Source organism: Eutrigla gurnardus, assembly GCF_963514095.1.
Source record: "Eutrigla gurnardus genome assembly, chromosome: 9".
NCBI lineage: Eukaryota > Metazoa > Chordata > Actinopteri > Perciformes > Triglidae > Eutrigla > Eutrigla gurnardus.
The window spans coordinates 18,618,556-18,636,408 of NC_139923.1; the positions used below are offsets into that span (position 1 = coordinate 18,618,556).

The 17,853-nt window shown below is 40.8% G+C and overlaps 1 protein-coding gene across 1 annotated transcript in view; it reads right to left on the minus strand.

The window, feature by feature from the left end:
* The window catches only part of znf710a (zinc finger protein 710a), a 7,945-nt gene extending 6,983 nt beyond the window's left edge, over positions 1-962 (minus strand). The window contains exon 1 of the mRNA XM_084017423.1: positions 941-962. The gene's annotated coding sequence lies outside the window, so the exon portion shown is untranslated. The remainder of the gene's footprint in view (positions 1-940) is intronic.
* Positions 963-17,853: the final 16,891 nt, after the last annotated feature.

The following is a 17,853-nucleotide window of genomic DNA, read 5'->3' on the forward strand; positions in this document are numbered from 1 at the left end:
GGGAGGGGGAGTGAAGCTGAGTGGAGGAAGAGGCGGAGGGGGAGGTGGAGGGGGGGTGAGAGAGACAGAAAGAAAAAGGGAGAGAGGAAAGAGAGCTGGGTGGGGAGGGAAGAAGAGAATGCAGCAAAAAGGAGGAAGAAGGAAAAGGAGAGATGGGGGAGGGGGGGTGGGGGGTTGAGGCATAAGAAAGGATGTGGCAAAAGAACGAGAAAGAAAGAATAAAAGAGAGAGAAAAGAAAGAGGAGAGGAGGGGAGGGGGAGCGGTGGAGGGGTGGGGGGGGATGGGAAGAGAGATAGAGCAAGGGTTGAAAGAAAATGCAGTGAAAGGAAAGGAGAGAGAAAAAGAGAGAAGAAAAAAAGGGGGGATGGTGGAGTGTGAAAATAAAAAGAAGAGTCCATCAGCAAGAGAAAAGAGAAATGGAAGGAGGGGGGGCTCAGAATGAAGAAGAGGAGGAGGTGGAGGAGGAGGGAGGGGAGAGGAGGGGAGGGGGGATGAGAGCAAAGGGAATGGAGAGAGGAAAGGAGATAGAAAGACAGAGAGAGTGAGGAAAAGGAAAAACAGCAAGGGAAGACATTAACTATTGAACTTCCAGATTTTCTTTCAGGCTGTGTTGAGAAACAGTGCGGCACAGTACCTGCAGGCAAAGTACAGGTTGTGTGCTTAAGTAGTCGGCGCTAAAGATGATCAGGATAATTAGACAGGTATTCTCTCATACCAGAGCTTACCTTACCAATTTGAACTAGTAAACATAGGGGGGGAATGTGCGGGAGGAGCAAAAATAAATAAAGTGCATTTGTGAAATAGGTGCAGGCGAGAGAGAGAGAGAGAGAGACAGAGAGAGAGAGAGCGACAAACACTGCGTGGACACATGCCAATCGTGACTGTAAGGTTGAGTACTGTGCATAAACATTTCCTACTAAATAACAGGAAAGGGCAAACCTTGAAAACCTTGATCAATCATCAGCAGCTGGGAGTGCTGCGAGAATGAGAAAGATAGAGAGAAAGGGGAGTGGAGGGGGGGGGGGAGAGATAGGGAATGAGAGTGAGCGCGAGGGGAGGGGAGGGGAGGGAGAAAGAGAAAGATTGAGTGAGGGTGTGAGTGAGGGGGAGAGATAGCAGGAAGTCGAGGGAGAGAATGGGAGAGAAAATAGAAGGAGAGCAAATAGAAGGAGAGCAAGGGAAGAAACAAAGAGATAAGAGGCAGAAAGACAAAGAAACCACATGGAAGAAACAACAAGGGACACGTACATAAAACAACACAGAACTAGCCTATGGGGAAAATGAAAAAGACACAGACAACAAAAGTTTGGGGAAGAAATACACTGGCTCCTTTCCAGGCCTGAATCTTCATAACAGCAAAAACCTGCTCGCTTGTCCATTTACTTTTTTTTGTGAGGGGGGGGGGTTAGTGGGGAAAGTCTACGGTGGATAATAAGCGTTAAATTTCAGGTCTTAGATTGTACCAGTTATACGAGCATGTGAGGAAGAGAGCGACAGAGAGAGCAAGGGAAGGAAACCATTGCCCTGCTCTCAAGTGTACTAACCCTCAACTGGGATTTCAGATGTGTGCATGTGCCTGGTTGCGTGTGCACATATTGTCTGATGTCTGAGATCAGGGACGAGCACACACACCAGTGAAACCAACACGCTTTCAGTTCCCCACAGCCCTGAAACAACACACTTCTGACACCGGCGTCCGTGTGACTTACTGTATTTCTACCAGCGACTTCTTGTCCCTCTTCTAAAACCCCCGGCCCCGCCTCCTTGTGTTGCTTATCTATAGGAGGACGACCATGCAGTGCAGTGTCACATCCTCTCTGTGATATAGGTCAAAGTTATAACTTTATTTTTTTTTTTTCCAGTTAGAGGAAGGGAGCAAGATGAGGGGGAGGGGGGGTAGATTCTGCTATCAGCTGTGTGTTTACCCCTGAGAAAAGCTCAATGAATCATAAGACTCATTGATGACAACTCCCTGTTTTCTTTCTTCTTCTTTTTTTTCCTGGTTAAAACAAATGTGACGCTCACGTTTGAGGAATGCAAATGACATACTTGTGTATCGTCCGTAGGTTATTCTCCCTTCACACACACACACACACACACACACACACACACACACACACACACACACACACACACACACACACCACTCCTCTTGCTGTACACTGGTGAGCTCACATTGTCAGTGTTGTTTCTTCATCCAGCCCCGGTGACAGGCTGCATACTGCCTGAGTTTGCCCTAACTGTGTGTGAGAGATGCTGTGCTAGGTGACGGCCATAATTCAACATCCTTTCACCAGCAGGCACACCGGAGAGGGCTGTGCAGGTCGGCGTATAGGGTTGTTATAGCTACAGCGTTAAGGTGAGGATTTTCTTCTGATCAGAAATGGAAGGAAGAAAAGAAAGGAATCAGCCGGCTCTGTGGTTTGAACTTTGAGATATTGGACTGATGTTGATGTCATAGCTGGCCATTCCTGTCAGACCCGTGTCTGAGGCAAGCAAGCCCACACGCCTTCTGTTATTTCCAGCGCCAGATCAGTCTCACCTCTGCACGCCATGCTGATATAATAGTAAGTCTCAAGTATGATTAGCTGCTGTAATTAAGCTTTCACAGAATAAAAAGCACAGCAGCCTCTCTTTTTTTTCCCTCATAAGCACAGAACAGACAATCACACAGCTTGAATTTAAGCAATGCAGATGGAATATAGCAAAACTGTATAAAAACAGCCACACCCTAAGTCGCACGCCTCCAGCTTCTTCCATTAAGGTCAGCAAGAACAGACTGGACACGCAGACATGAGAACACAAAGTGAAGGAAAAAAAAAAAAAAACACAACAAAGCTTCAGTCTTTATCGGTATCGCCTCGCTCACTCTTGTGAAGGAGAGCAACTTTAAACGTGCGCCGTACATGATTAGACACGGTTCACTATAGTTGAATCACTCGCAACTTCAAGCAAATAAACAGGAGTCTGCAGCATATTCTGCATTCATTACAGTATCGACGCTTCCCATGTTGGCTTGCTCCCACCCCCCCCCCCCCCCCCCCCCACCCCCCTGTACATTCAAACAAATCAAGTCTCGAATTCACTCAACAAATCATTCTAACACAAACCTCAAGACAGGATGCAGAAATGGCCAAAGCAAAATACCTTAAATAAAAGATTACTCTTCCCCATTCTGTAGTGGGGGCACCAAATGGAAAGACAGAATATTAGCAATGAAATAGCTCTGCTTGGAGACAACATTGGAGAAAGGAGTGTGGGGAGAGCTTGAAAAAAAAAAAAGGACTGAATATAAAGGAGAAAAGACAGAGTTGAGGGAGGAGAGGAGAAGAGCATTCAGCAAGGAGGATATAAAAGGAACAGAGAGGGGGGCGAGGGACTGAGACAGAGAGCTATGGAAGGAAAAAGAAAGAGAAGGGAGAGAGAGAGAGAGCATAAGAGAGCGAGAAAAACGAGGGGGGCATGGGAGAGCAAGAGAGAGGAGGAGAGAGAGATCAAGAGAAAGAGGGAGGAGGGAGGGAGGGGGAGCGAGTGAGAGAAACAGAGACAGAGGACGAAAGAGAAAGACAGAGAGGAGAGAAAAACAGAGAGGGGGAAGGGAGAAAGAGGGATAGCCACAAGAGACTCAAAAACCACAGAATAAAAACCCTCTGTCTGTCTGTAACTCTATATAGATATACAAATATGAATACTAATATATGGGCACATTGCATTTATTCAACGGGGAAGGGATCGTCAACAGAATTCAACGTGCACCTCAAGTTCATTCAATAAGTCCGCAGACACAATGTAGGACCACAGAGAACTCATATCTCCTTATCAGGAATGCAGTTTTTCATTGCAGTAAGGTGGGAGAGGAATTTTACCAAGGCACTTTATCCTATTTTAGTCGCTCTGAAGTCTCTTCCTGCTATGTGATTCATGGAAAAGTATGCCTATAAAATATACTGTACAGCCTATCCATATTCTCCCTCTCTCTCTCTGCATAGGTGCTGGAAACGTGCGTGCAACAGACAGACATACATACATAATGGAAACGTGGGATTTGGCTGATCATGCAAGTGTCCTACATAGTGAAATGGCCCCAGATTTACTCAAGGTGAGGCCCACAATGAACCTCGGAAGCCTATTAACACTAGAGGTCTCTGGAGTGCCTTATATGCTGGTTAGAGGCGACCACATTCAAACTGGCTACAACAGACAGTGGGGACACAGCCACTGTCCTCCTATGGCCGTCACTCCTTTTGTATTATTCCTCCACCTCCCGGTAACAAATTTCAGTCGGAATTACTTTTCTTTCGTCCAAGTTTCATTCTTTTAAATCAAACCCTTTGTCTATCTCTTCTTTTGTACCTTCCTCCTGTTTCCATGGTTACCTCTCTCTCTGCTCTGTACACTATCTATCTCTTCCTCCGTTTCCCTCTCTGTCTCTCTCACTCTGTTCTTATCTTTCTCATTTTGCTTTCATCTCTGCCTCCCTTCCTCCTGCTTTATCCCACACCCTCCTCACTCCGGCTTTTATCTCTCTTCACTTTCATCTGTCTTTCACCTTTCTCTCCCCTTCAAGCCTGCCATTCCATCATGCTGGTTTTTTGGTTCTTACTTATAGAAAGAAAGTTTTATCGGTTTCCCTGTCAACTCTGCATTTTTAATCATTTCCAATTTATCCAACCCACTTTCAATGCCATTGAGTCATGCATTAAATTGTCTTGGGCTTGAATGTGTGTGAGTGTGTGTGTGTGCATGTGTGTGCATGTGTGTGTGTGTGTGCGGCTGCAAGATGGAAAGCATAGGTGCAGGAGGCTGTAGTCTTTTTTTACTATCATAAAGGAAGAGGAATGATTTCTGTCATGATATCTGGAGATTAACTGGCTGCTGTGGTTTTGTCTTTCTGGAGTGCAGTAATGGATTCCCCCCCTACACACACACACACACACACACACACACACACACACACGTTATTTTAGCCATCTCCATATCAACAGCTAGGCGTCAACAAATTTGTAAACGGGCGCTTATGCTTTTATTATTTTTGATGTACTCGTGGACCACGCTCGTGCCTATCTGAGTGGAGCCCCACCGAGATTGAAGGCAGCGCTCCTCGACATGGGGCTGCCTCCTGTAAGGTAGCCTGTCATTTCTCCGCAGTGATGAAGATGTTCTTGTGAAGCACAAATGCCTCCCTCTACGCACCTCAGCTGGGAGATAATCGTATTCACACACAGCTGTGGTTGGTTTTAACGCACCACCACATCATGTGTCACCATGCGATACTACACACAGAACTAGCACCGCTTAACCACAAACACAGACCGGGACATGCCCTGTTGATATTTAAGAGGACAATCATCACTATAGAACGTGTGTGTGTGTGCGTGTCTGCTGGCCCAATACCAATTCACTGTAGGGATGTCATCCATGGCGGTATACATAGGAGGGGGAGTGTGTCTTCAAGTCAGTGACAAACTCATTCCAAGAGACACTGCATGTGGTGTGGGAGGAAGTTTTGTTCTGCAGCTTTGACTGAAACTAACCTCCCTCCCCTCTCCCTCGCCTTCCCCTTCTCCTTAAAGTACCACAACTATTCAGAAAAGAGAATAAAGAAAACCTGAATAGAGGAAGAGTAAAAAAAAAAACAGGGTCCCTAGGCGAGGAAAGAAAGGAAAAACAATGAAAGAAAACAGAATGAAAAGCAGCCACAGAAAAATTGAAGAAGAGAAAGAAGGACAGAGAGAGAGAGTGAGAGAGGAAGAGAGAGAGAGAGAGAGAGAGAGGGATACAGAAAAAGATACAGAGCAAAAGGAGCATAAAGCAGGGAGAGAAAAGCATAGCAAAAAAAAAACACTGAAAGCTTTAAAAGACAGGAACATTTCAGTGGAAATAAATTCTCAGAAGAAAACGAGAAGCGCAATATATTGGAAAGGAAAAGGTTTATGTGCAATCGCTCAAAATGGGGTTTGGAAAATCACTAATTACAGAAGAGATTGTGCAAATACTTGAAGACTAAGCTTTTTTTTATTTGTGTTGAATGAACATTCAAACTAAATTAGACTGGCTGAACCCTTTGCTTTCAATCATACTGCTGATCGAGAAAGAGCAGACAAGCCATATATACACACACATGCTTTGACTATTAGAAGTCCTCTGTTTTTTGTATTATTATGTATTATGTCAAACAGATCTGACCTTTTAAATTTACCATCGGATTTAACCTCCCTGCATTTTACTTCACATTACTCATCATCAGTGTGTCTGCCAAAACACTGTTAATATTATCATTACTGATGTGAGGTGTGTTTATAGCAGAAAGAGGGAGTGCATAGGCTATGGTGTTCTACTAGGTTGCAGAAATGAAATATTTGAATGTTTAAATGTCCTGTAATAACATTTTAAAAATCACAATCAGTCATTTGCTGATCATAATCATATCACATTTCATGATTTGATCTGTACAGTTTTGACCACATTCTGCAATTTAAACTGCTAAAATGTGTTCAAGAAATATGACATGGATTACTCTAATATCTTCTTGGATCTTTGTTGTTCCAACAAAAACACTGTTCAGCAAAATGAGCTTGTAGTTCTGATGACAATAATGATTCTTCTCTCAAAATATATGCTTGATGAAATAAATCCACAACTGGACACACTTCACTTCAAGATTTAAAGAAAGAATTTGCCATTTTGAGAAATGTGTTCATTTGCTTTGTTGCTGAGCGTTAGATGACAAGATCCCACTGTGCAGTAAATATGAGGCTCCAGCCAGCAGCCGCATGAAGACCGGGACAGGGGGAAACAGCTGGCAAAGGAATCCTACTCGCACCTCTAAACCTCGCTAATTAACACACAAATCGTGTTTGTTTAAAAAACAACAACAATACACTCTTTTGATGGAGTCTGGCTCGATGTTTCCCCATTTTCAGTTGTTGTGCTATAAGCTGTACAAAGCTTACTTACAGACACACAAGTTGACCTTCCATCAATATCTCAGCAAAAAAGCAAAAATGTGTAGCCCCCAAAAAGGCAATCTATAGCCTCCTTCCCCTTATTAATGTATTAACATGCATTTCCATTAAAAAATGTCCATGGAATTATGGTATTCGGTCAATTTCAATGTAATGCCAACAACCATGTTCAGCCTTATCCATTGGCTGAAACAAGAAGATGTCTGTTATTTTGCTTTTTTTTTCTCTCTAGAAGAGGATGGGTTACCTTTAGAACATTCAGCCTACAGAAAAAAAAACAAAATCATTAAGAAATCATTGTACATCTCACTTATTCCGTAATTGGCTTTACTTATGTTACAGCAGCCCCTCCATCCGACGAAGGTAACACCAATACCTAGTTCTCAGTTTATGTGTGGAGGTAACTCTGTCCACTGGCACCATTGATGGCATGATCAAGAATCTGATACCAGCTATCAGCAATACAATCTGTAATTGAAAACACTGACCTTCCAACTACTCTAGCAAAGATGCACGTGACAAACAATAATAATTGTGTTGGCCAGTAGGAATGATCACGTAATGAGCTATGTGCACCTTCCACACACTGCAGGTATTATCTCCGTTCTCCAACATCATCCTATTATTCTATTATTCTATTATTCGTATTTGTAGCCACATCGAAGAATGACTATTGAGCTTCATGCATTCTTTAAATTGAAACATTAACAATTATTTAAGCTATTGCAAAAATGTGTTTAATGTCAAGCTATTACAAAACAGAATCACATAAAAAATAGTAACAGGCACATATTAGTAGTGTGCAGCACCAGGGGAGATTAGTACAGTCAGCAACTTCCATGTAAGAAATACAATGTGTGATCAGGTTGTAATGCTATTGGACTTCCTAAAATTAGTGCTATTTTTGAGACTTTAACATACATTTTTTTTTTATCCATTTTGAAGTCATCTTCAGCAAATATCGCCTTGATCGGCTTGAGGAGCTGCAAAAGGCGCTGTATTGAAGTCAGTGATTGAGATATCTGCTTTTTAGACATTATTCTTAAAAAAAACCCCAATAAGACAATAAGAGATAAACGTGAGAAACACTTGCTACTTTACATGCATATGTGAGATAATATGAATGATTTGATTAAGGTGTTTTGATTGTCTAATCCAAGTATGATTAACTCACTTACTCACTGTTGCCCTCGAAACGTGTATTGTCTCTCTAGCACGAGCTCCACTGCTCTTGTTTCAAATACACATTCAGTTACCTTTGTGGCACATTTTATTCCTATTTTATAGCTAAACTAACAACATAGTTTGGACCATCCATGAAAAAATTGTGGTCAGTATAATTAGAATTTTAATTTTTCCAGTGGTGATGTATTAGACTGCATTAGGTTGAAAGGCTTTTTAAATAGTTGTTACCACTCCCATTTACCTACATGGTTGGGAAAGAATATTATGGATATTTTTTGAATGAAATGTATTGGATTAGATTGCAATTATATTGTACCAGTGTACCTAATTGGTTCTCAGAGAATGACTTTGACATGTAAAAGTAAAAGATAAAAATCCTCTCATACAACTCTAGCAATTGTTGAAAATGACAGTCCTGCCTTTACAAATCACTTAATTGGCTCAAACTTATGCAACGGCTAACAGATCAGTTTGAATCGTATGATTTCGCCCCGTATGGTATCGAAGTTCATCTGCAAGGAAGACACATTTTGTATTTAATACCACAATTATTATCTTTGCGAGATGAATGACTCATTAGTGGAACTCTAGCACAAACATTCAGGCAACTTGGATCGGGTGAAGAAAAATCTCTCAGTCCATTGTCTGTTTGATGTCAAGAGACACACAACAATGAGCTAATGTTCGTAGCAACACAATGGAGAATTCAATTCACCAACATCTGTTTTAAAAATACATTCAGCCAGTGATGGTGGCCAGTAAATAACACCCCCTTCCCCCCATTATTCTCATCCAGGCAGAAAACTGTAACATGCTTCCAAATGATAGCAATTAACTTTAAAAGAAAAGAAAACGCATAGACCCAAGCAGATTTCATTTTTTTATTTTTCTGTTCATCAAACAATGAATCATCAAGACCAGTTGCCAAAAGCAAAGTTATCATGAGGATTGGTCTGCGTCTGCGAGAGAGGATGCACGTACCTCCAGATATTATTGCGACATCATGAAATATCAACTCAAAAGAAAGGGTGCACTGCACACTTGTGTTAGTTTACTTACTGTTAGTTTGTCCTGTAAGGCATTCTTGGTGTTGCACTCAGAAATAAACTATTTGAATGAAGAATATTTTTAAAAAGCAAGAAATATAAAGCCTGCCTCTCACACTTGGCACACACATTTGGCACATGAAGTGGATGGCTTGTTAATTGCTAAATGTTCTTAAAGCCACCAGCACCCCGCCACTCCCTCATTTCCAACATCGCATTTTTTTTAGCTGGAAGCCGTAACTTCCTGGATTCCCCACTGGTTGTTTATTTCTGCCATAAAGTAATATGCCTATTTTTATTTCCTTTAGAATAAGGGTGGAAATAAAATTGGGTGTTAAATCTGTTGAGTTGATCAGCATGTCTGCTAGGATCTGTACAGACATCCAGTATGTACACATTGGCAAAACGTTTGGGCATATATGCTGATGTAGACACCCAAAGTGGATTAAACAGAATTGGAGACTTGGCAGGTGGCAACTTATTTACGGTATCAGCTTCTATAAGCAATGTCCCAAAAAGGTCAGTGTCAGACAGTGTTCAGATGGCAGGTATGGCTAAGGCTGGAGTCATGGCCGTCCTTGAGGTGCTTCTTCTCCGACTTCATGGGAGGGAAGCACATACATCAAGCCTCTGCTTGAAGGTCGAACATTGAAACAATCTCCCTCTCCCATTCTGGAATATCCATTTATTATAACCACAAGCTGGTAAGCTAGGTCAGACTGAGAAAATGAAATGCTACTTGAGGTTTTTGGATACCTGGTTGGCCATTGACGACCAGAACCATAACATGAATGCATTGAGGGGACCAACCGATTGGAGATGCCTTAATCTTGGCTGTATCTTTCTGCACACCTGCCTGCAAACACAATGAAGCCCAAAAATGAGAACATGGAGAACCGAAGGAGGTGTGGATGTGCACAGGAGCAACACAGTCTCATGGAAGGTCATACAGTCACAAAATTGTGTGTGTGGACACAATTTCCCCCTTATTTTCATGTGTGTGTGTCCACCTTGACAAAGGATCTTAATAGACTTAACATTGATATTGTGTTCATGCTGAGCAACATGAAAAAAGTGGAAAAGTCCTGTACATGTACATAAATCACTGTGTTCAACTGTGTGATTTTTCATGATCTGCCGTGATACAGGGTTGTTGGGAAGTGACCAATGGTCACTGTGGTATGGGATTTGTTGAATACTTGCTTTAGTTCCATTGCTCAGGCAGGAGGAACCTCAGCGAGGGGAACTCAGCGGAAGATGAGTCTTAGAAACAGGAAGTAGAAAAGAAATGAGGAACACCAGGGGTGTGAATTTATGCAACCGGTTCAACTGACTAGTGTGAGTCGAACAGAATTGTATCATCTAGTGGTGGTTACATGATATAACCAAGCTGAGGTGTGAAGTCTTATGGGTTTCATAGCCGAACATTTCAGGGCTCTGGCATTCAGGGATTTTCAGGGAAGAGGCCAAGCTCGAATGCATCCATAAATAAAACTTTGATCAGCACCAAATTCAATGAAGACTAAATGTTATCACTCTTCTGCAGACAATGAATTCAGCCCAACTGTATGATGTTCGCTATGTTGGGTGCAGCTCTCTGTAAAGGATATACTGTCCATATGATGGGTAGATGAGGAGGAGCCATCTCTCCCTCTTGCCTTCCCTCGGGTGGTTAGTGGTCCAGATGCTTTGATTACTTCTCCCGCTTGGCTGAAACCCAGCCTCTTCAGTTTAGCAGGGCGATGAAGTGCTACTGGAGACGTCTCTGAAGAGAAAGAATAAAGTTGGAGTTCAAAAATCAGCAAGCATCTTTGAGGAATGGACAGTATGGTGCCCTGGTGGCCAAGGGGTTAAAGAAAAAGTGTACACCAATTTAGCATTGCACTTCCATAACACTGTCTGACTCATGGTGGACGCTTTAAAAAAGGATCAAGTTGGACGTAGCAAAAACAAGAAGAATAACTGTAATTCTTTTTAACACCTTTTTCTTCCTTGTTGAAACCTGCTGCCTACAGTTAGTAGCAGAGATAGGGAACAGACGGAGTCTTCAGCCCCAACCAACTGAGACATCTGATGAGTTACCTAAAGTGACATCATAAGATTTCCTCTGCAGCCACTTAAGCTTTAGCCACCTTTTTCCCATGTGTTCCCCAAGAAAACAGACTTTGATGTGTAAGATCGGCAGCCCTGTCCATGAACAGTAACATCCCCAGTTTTCTTGCATTTCATTTCCAATGTCTCTCTTGCTTCATTGCCTGTCATCTGCCCTCTTTCAACTGTTTGATGGAACAGAACCACCAGAACAGTATTAGTAGAGCTCGAAACGTCTGGTGGAGTTATGCACTCATTGCAGATTGAGACATCTTTTTTTATGGGGCAATGTGGGAGAGTATTAGTTTTAGTATTTAGCAGGCTCAACACATAAATCAATCATCTGATGAACTACAAGCAGAAGAGGAAAGAGATGAAGATGGGGTAGCTTTTGGTATGACAGTATTGCTGGCACATAGCCTTGTGTGTATGCTCTTTGCTTCTCAACGGCACTATCTGAATAAATAAAATACTGAAAACAAATGCTCACCCTGGTTAAAGCATACCACTTAAGTCCAATTAAGATGTGAATAATGTTCTGATGTTTAATGTCTTAAATTGTTTGGATTTCTTCCTCTCGAGGCATACAGTGACCTCTGAAATGATTGTGAAGGCCTTTCAGCCTTCCCCAATACAGGGTACAAAACTAATGGGATTATGCCAAGGCCATAACCATGAAGTGAACATTGGGGAGGACCAAATCTGATCTCCTCCTCATTTTCTCCTCTGGTCCTATCTTCTCCTCTCCAGGCCTCTCTCCTCTGGTCCTATCGTCTCCTGTCTCCTCTGGTCCTATCTTCTCCTCTCCAGGCCTCTCTCCTCTGGTCCTTCTCCTCTCTCCTCTGGTCCTATCGTCTCCTGTCTCCTCTGGTCCTATCTTCTCTTGTTTCCTCTGGTCTTATCTTCTCCTCTCTAGCTCTCTCTCCTCTGGTCCTACCTTCTCCTCTCTCCTCTGGTCTTATCTTTTCCTCTCCAGCCTTGTCTCCTCTGGTCCTACCTTCTCCTCTCTCCTCTGGTCCTACCTTCTCCTCTCTCCTCTGGTCCTATCTTCTCCTTTCTCCTCCGGTCCTACCTTCTCCTGTCTCGTCTGCTCCTATCTTCTCCTGTCTCCTCTGCTCCTATCTTCTCCTGTCTCCTCTGGTCCTATCTTCTCCTCTCCAGCCTTCTCTCCTCTGCTCCTATCTTCTCCTGTCTCCTCTGCTCCTATCTTCTCTTGTCTCCTCTGGTCCTATCTTCTCCTCTCCAGCCCTCTCTCCTCTGGTCCTATCTTCTCCTCTCTCCTCTGCTCCTATCTTCTCCTTTCTCCTCTGGTTCTATCTTCCCCTTTCTCCTCCGGTCCTACCTTCTTCTGTCCGATGTTTCACCCCACAATATATATTAAAATTATGACCTTGGATAATGCATAAACCACCAGCACCACTACCAGAGTCTTATTCACTGTATTTCTATTAGAATTTGGTTTTGACTCCACACAAAATTACTTGCTATAATCATTAAATCCTCAGCATATCAAACAAATATGAATCACTGCCTGATGGTACAGAGCCATTTTAATGTAATCTATTTAGTTCCATTTCCCTCATGTCCAGAATGCATATTCTTACACCATATGTCAGGATACAGGTTTGAAAACTGCAGGTTAATTCTGTGCTTGCAGACTGCACTCTGCTGTATACAACTGTAAGTATTATTTTACCTTGAATGACTAGATTATTCATTTCAGATTTATGTCGTATTATTTGTAATTCAGTTTCCACCTTAAAAGCCTATTATTTATCATTATGCAGCGCCTAATGTTTCTGTCAATGATAATGTTTCAAGTACAAGATGATGGCTTTACAGAGATTCGTTCATTAGTCTGGTGGGGTTCAGCAGAAATTGCCTAACAAAGATTAAGATTGAAAACAACATTTCTAACAATAACTGTTAATATGTTCATGTTAAAATGGCATTAAAAAGGAAAATCTCCACACGGAAAAAGTGCAGTAGTATAATATGCTTTTTCATAATGTATTTTGGTGTTGTTTGTTTTGTTTTTTTAGTCTAAGGACACACTTAAGGACAATAAATTGCAATTTTGTGTTGATAAGGTTTGTGAATTATTTGTATCTGATGCATCTGCACACAACAAGCACATGATGTGATTCACTTTGAGACACTTGTATAATATATTGGCCTATAAATATTATTATAATATTATATTCTTAAAGTGTATACACCATTGTAAGGCAAGTACACTGAATACATTTCCCTGTATATTCGATTCAAAATGTCAATAAAATGCTATATAGTCTGGTTCCTCTGGTCTGTTGACATTCAGAAACCTTTCGTTTGATTTATGTCCTCTGTGCATATATCCTAACAATGAGTTAATTCATAGAAAGAGTTAACAATATATTTATTGGTTTTGTTTTTAGATGGAAGCGTTTTATTGTATCACCAAAAACATGTTTCTGTAATTAGTTTTCCCTAATTACAGAAACAGTTCATGATGATTTATCAATGACTTTAATCTCAAATCTGATTTATATCAACATTTTCCCATTAATGCCTCTGAGGAAAGCAGTCAGTTGCATCTACATAAACAAGGTCATGTATAAGAATGTCTTGATACTTGAAACTGTAAATAAGTCTTTTCCAGGTTTTCTTATAGAATAGTGTATTAATTGATTTACCTGGAATCTCCATAGTTACTACCAAGGTGAAAACTACTCTTCCTGGGGTCTTCACAAAAATACTACATCACAATACACAAACAAATATGCAATTAAAATCCAAAGTAAAACAAATTAAACAAAAAATCAAACAAAGAAACTGGCCAAAAGCAATAAATCAACAACAACAACAACAACAAAAATGAGTAATGGCAATAATAACAACATGTACAACATGCATCTGGAGCTGTTGCCTTCACACAGAGATTCTGAGCCCAGCTTTGCAGAACTGGAAATCCAGGCTTGGTGTCAAGCCATCAACAGTAATTAAGCTGACACGGCCCTGGGTATAGAAAAAAACATTCTAGTTAAATACCTAGTTACCTGTTGAAGTGCAATAACGATGCTGCTGCTCCTGTTGTTGTTTGTCATAACGCCTCTTAAATGCAGGAGTGGAATCACCAGCACGCACTTCTCTTTCATTTATTTTTCATTGGTCATTTAACGCTGACTGTGCATGGTGTGTTACGGATGCCCTCCAGTGTTACGCTGCTTAGCCAGTGCTTCCTCAGAGAGGTGATGTTCCCTTAGGATTCACACAGAGAAAGACACTGAAAAAAACAAAAACTTTTCCGCTATTGGTTGAACATGACAGGGCTGCCAACTCTCACCCACTGAGAGTGAGATACACCAAAATGGCTTAGATCCCCCACTCTTGCTCTTTGCCTCTTGTACATGCAGAGAATTGCAAAATATATGGGACTGCAGTATTTTACTTGAAAAGAATATATGTTCCCAATGAATGAACATGCATACCATACCTTGATCCTGCCCTGTTAAGTACCGCTGGGCTGTTCTTGTCATATGAGTGTTTTTGTAAATAATTTGATCTGTGACATTGAAATGGTTTGATATTAATTAGTTAGGGACACAGTATGGGAAAATAATGATTCTTTTGAATCTGCAACCCAATGAAATAAGACTGACACCCTTGCCTCTGCACGGTTTGCATTATTCCGGTTTCCAGGAGGGTCATGTGCATCTTTAGTGCATTTTCTTAGTAGGTGTTGTCATTCCCTGTAAAGTAATGATGATGGGAATGTGGGAGATTAGTTCTTTGAAGGGCTGGAGACATGCTTCCCCCTCAAGATAAAACACACAGGCTCTAAAATGATTATTTGTTGCATGGGTCTCTAGTCGTGGTTTTCTGAGTTTCAAAATGCCTTAATCTGGTGAGTTATATGATTTGATTTTACACTCACTCTCACTTGAATTTGATATAGCTTGTTTGAATTCAATACACCTCTCTATTCATTCAGCTTTTGTGAATGAATAATTCTACCATCCCTGGTCTCGTGCTCAGACTATGTGTCCAAGGAGCCTGCATTTGGTATAAAAAATACCCATATCAAGCACAAATTAGTATCATGTTAACCAAAAGCCTTATTGTAATATTGTAATACCAACAGATGTTGCTGTATTTTGTACATGTTACATTTATTGATTATTTTACTTATGTTTTCAGCCTGACTGGGTTGCCAATTTTGAGCATGAAGTGAAATTCTAACCCCTGATAGAAGTACTGCCTGTCTAAATCATTAAAAAAAATGATATAGGTTTATCATACACAGTGGACAATAATTTGCAGCACCTGCAGAAGGAAGCAACATCACCTTCAACATGTATTAGTAATACATGTAATTAGACCCTAAAATCCATGTTAGTCCATTTACTTCATTGATGGGACTATTGTGGACATGCGTTTTCAAAAATATTCCAGTAGATGGCACTGCCGCGCTGTTTTTGAACATCGATGGTCAGGCTACCGCATTCAACTGGATTGGTAACTACTCCTTTTATACCCCAGGTAGAAGTAAATAATGTATTCAAGATGACAGACAGACAGACAGACAGACAGACAGACAGACAACAGATAGATAGATAGATAGATAGATAGATAGATAGATAGATAGATAGATAGATAGATAGATAGATAGATGTTACTTTAGAGGGATACTTATTTAATCATATTTTTAATGAAAATGAAATGATTCACGACTGTGACTGTCACTTCCGGCTGCCATCTTTGTTTCACTGAAGAAACTCCGGCGAACTTTTGTGCTGCAGAGGGAATATTTTTCGTGCCAGTAGGACAGAGTTTACCAAGATCATGGAAATGTCTCCACAACCGCGGTGAGTGTCAGACTACTTCGGCTCCTGTAAACAACTTAGCAAACTCAAGTAATTTACTGTCCATGGGTTAATTAACCAAGTGGACTAGTGCTTATTGTTGATGTTAATGTAACGTTCAACTTTGGCAGATAGAGGTCTTCCTGTCTTGTTAAGAAATTAGAAACATATTTAGCTTTCAATTGAATCAAGTGTGTAAGTACCTAAGTAGAGCAAAAGTAATGCAGATTTGGGTTTGAAGTTGGAACGATAATTAATGCTGCCTTCATGTTGTATAGGAATTATGATAAATAAGAGTTGCTCGGTTATTAGGACTGGGGAAACTCAGATAATTTGGATACCGGAATAACCGAGTTGGGGTGACCAGAACCTGTCTACATAGCAGAGAAGAGCATATTCATTAACAGATGATACTAATTATTTATTTTTAACAGTGCAACAATTAGCTGTTTACTATGTACATACCTTTAATCGGCAATATTGATCCACCATTTTCTTAGACAGGATATTTTTTTGCTGATATGTCTTAAATTGTACTTCCCCAGTGAAGTTACCTCCCAGGGTGCAGCTTCTTGGCTTGGATACTGCCTTTTTAATATGGTGGCCAGGCAACATTCGAGATTGTGAGGCATATAGGTTGGAACAAGTGTATAATGTCAAATATTTTTGCTCAAGTTGAACTTTTCTTGACTCAAGACGATGTGTTTTCACCTCAATTCAAAATTCATCAGCCTCTAAAATTAGCTTCATGTAAATTATGAACACGTTTTAAACCCTTGCCACATGCCAGCCACTTCTTTTCACCTGCCAGTGAGTGGGTCAGCTAGGGGGCATATGAAGATGCTATCCCCCCAGACCCCACCCCAGTAATAACAGCCAAAGCTGCCCAACAGTCCAAGCCAAAGATAGAATCAGTTTGCCATGCTACACAAAGATGAGACGAAAATACTCACATGTATCCTTAAATAAACATTACACTATTAGTACCAGTGTTTGACATCATGCTGAAAAAAGTGACGGAAATATTGATTGAAGTAGCTACCAATTCATTTTCTGATGAATAACTTAATGATTAATTGACTTTCTGCTGTTCTGTTAAGGATTGCCCACAATGCCTGTCTATGTTCATGGGAGAAAGTAGTAATATGGCAGTGCTAATGGAATCTGGAATAACTATTGACAGCTTTCAGGATGTCATACACCCCTTAAGCTTGTTCAACCCCCCTCCTTAATTTTATCTTAATAGGCTAATTAAATGATGGTAAGTAGAGCAGACAGTTTGTCTCATTATTACAAACTAATACAGCAGATATGGTATGTAATTAACTTTAAGAGCTTCACGGACCTTTTAAATTACACAACATTTGAGAATTTGTTTAATGAGATGAAATTAAAAAAGTGACATTCATTATTAATGATTAATCTTTTGATTATTATTTCAACTACAGTAGGTGATCAACCATTACATTATTCTTTTTTTCATAGAGCAATGTCATGAGTGAGCTTATGGCTTTTGGGCCAATGGTGCAGCGGCCTAAATGCCTTTATTCAATTAATAGTGACATGAAACAGAAGGCCAGCAAATCCCCTCATTGGAGAAATTGGGACCAGTCATATTTGGGGTTTTACTGGATATGTGACTGTAAAGTTACAAAATTGTGAGTAATGTGGATTAAAAAAATTACAATATTAAAATTTTTAACAACCCACTTAACCTTAGA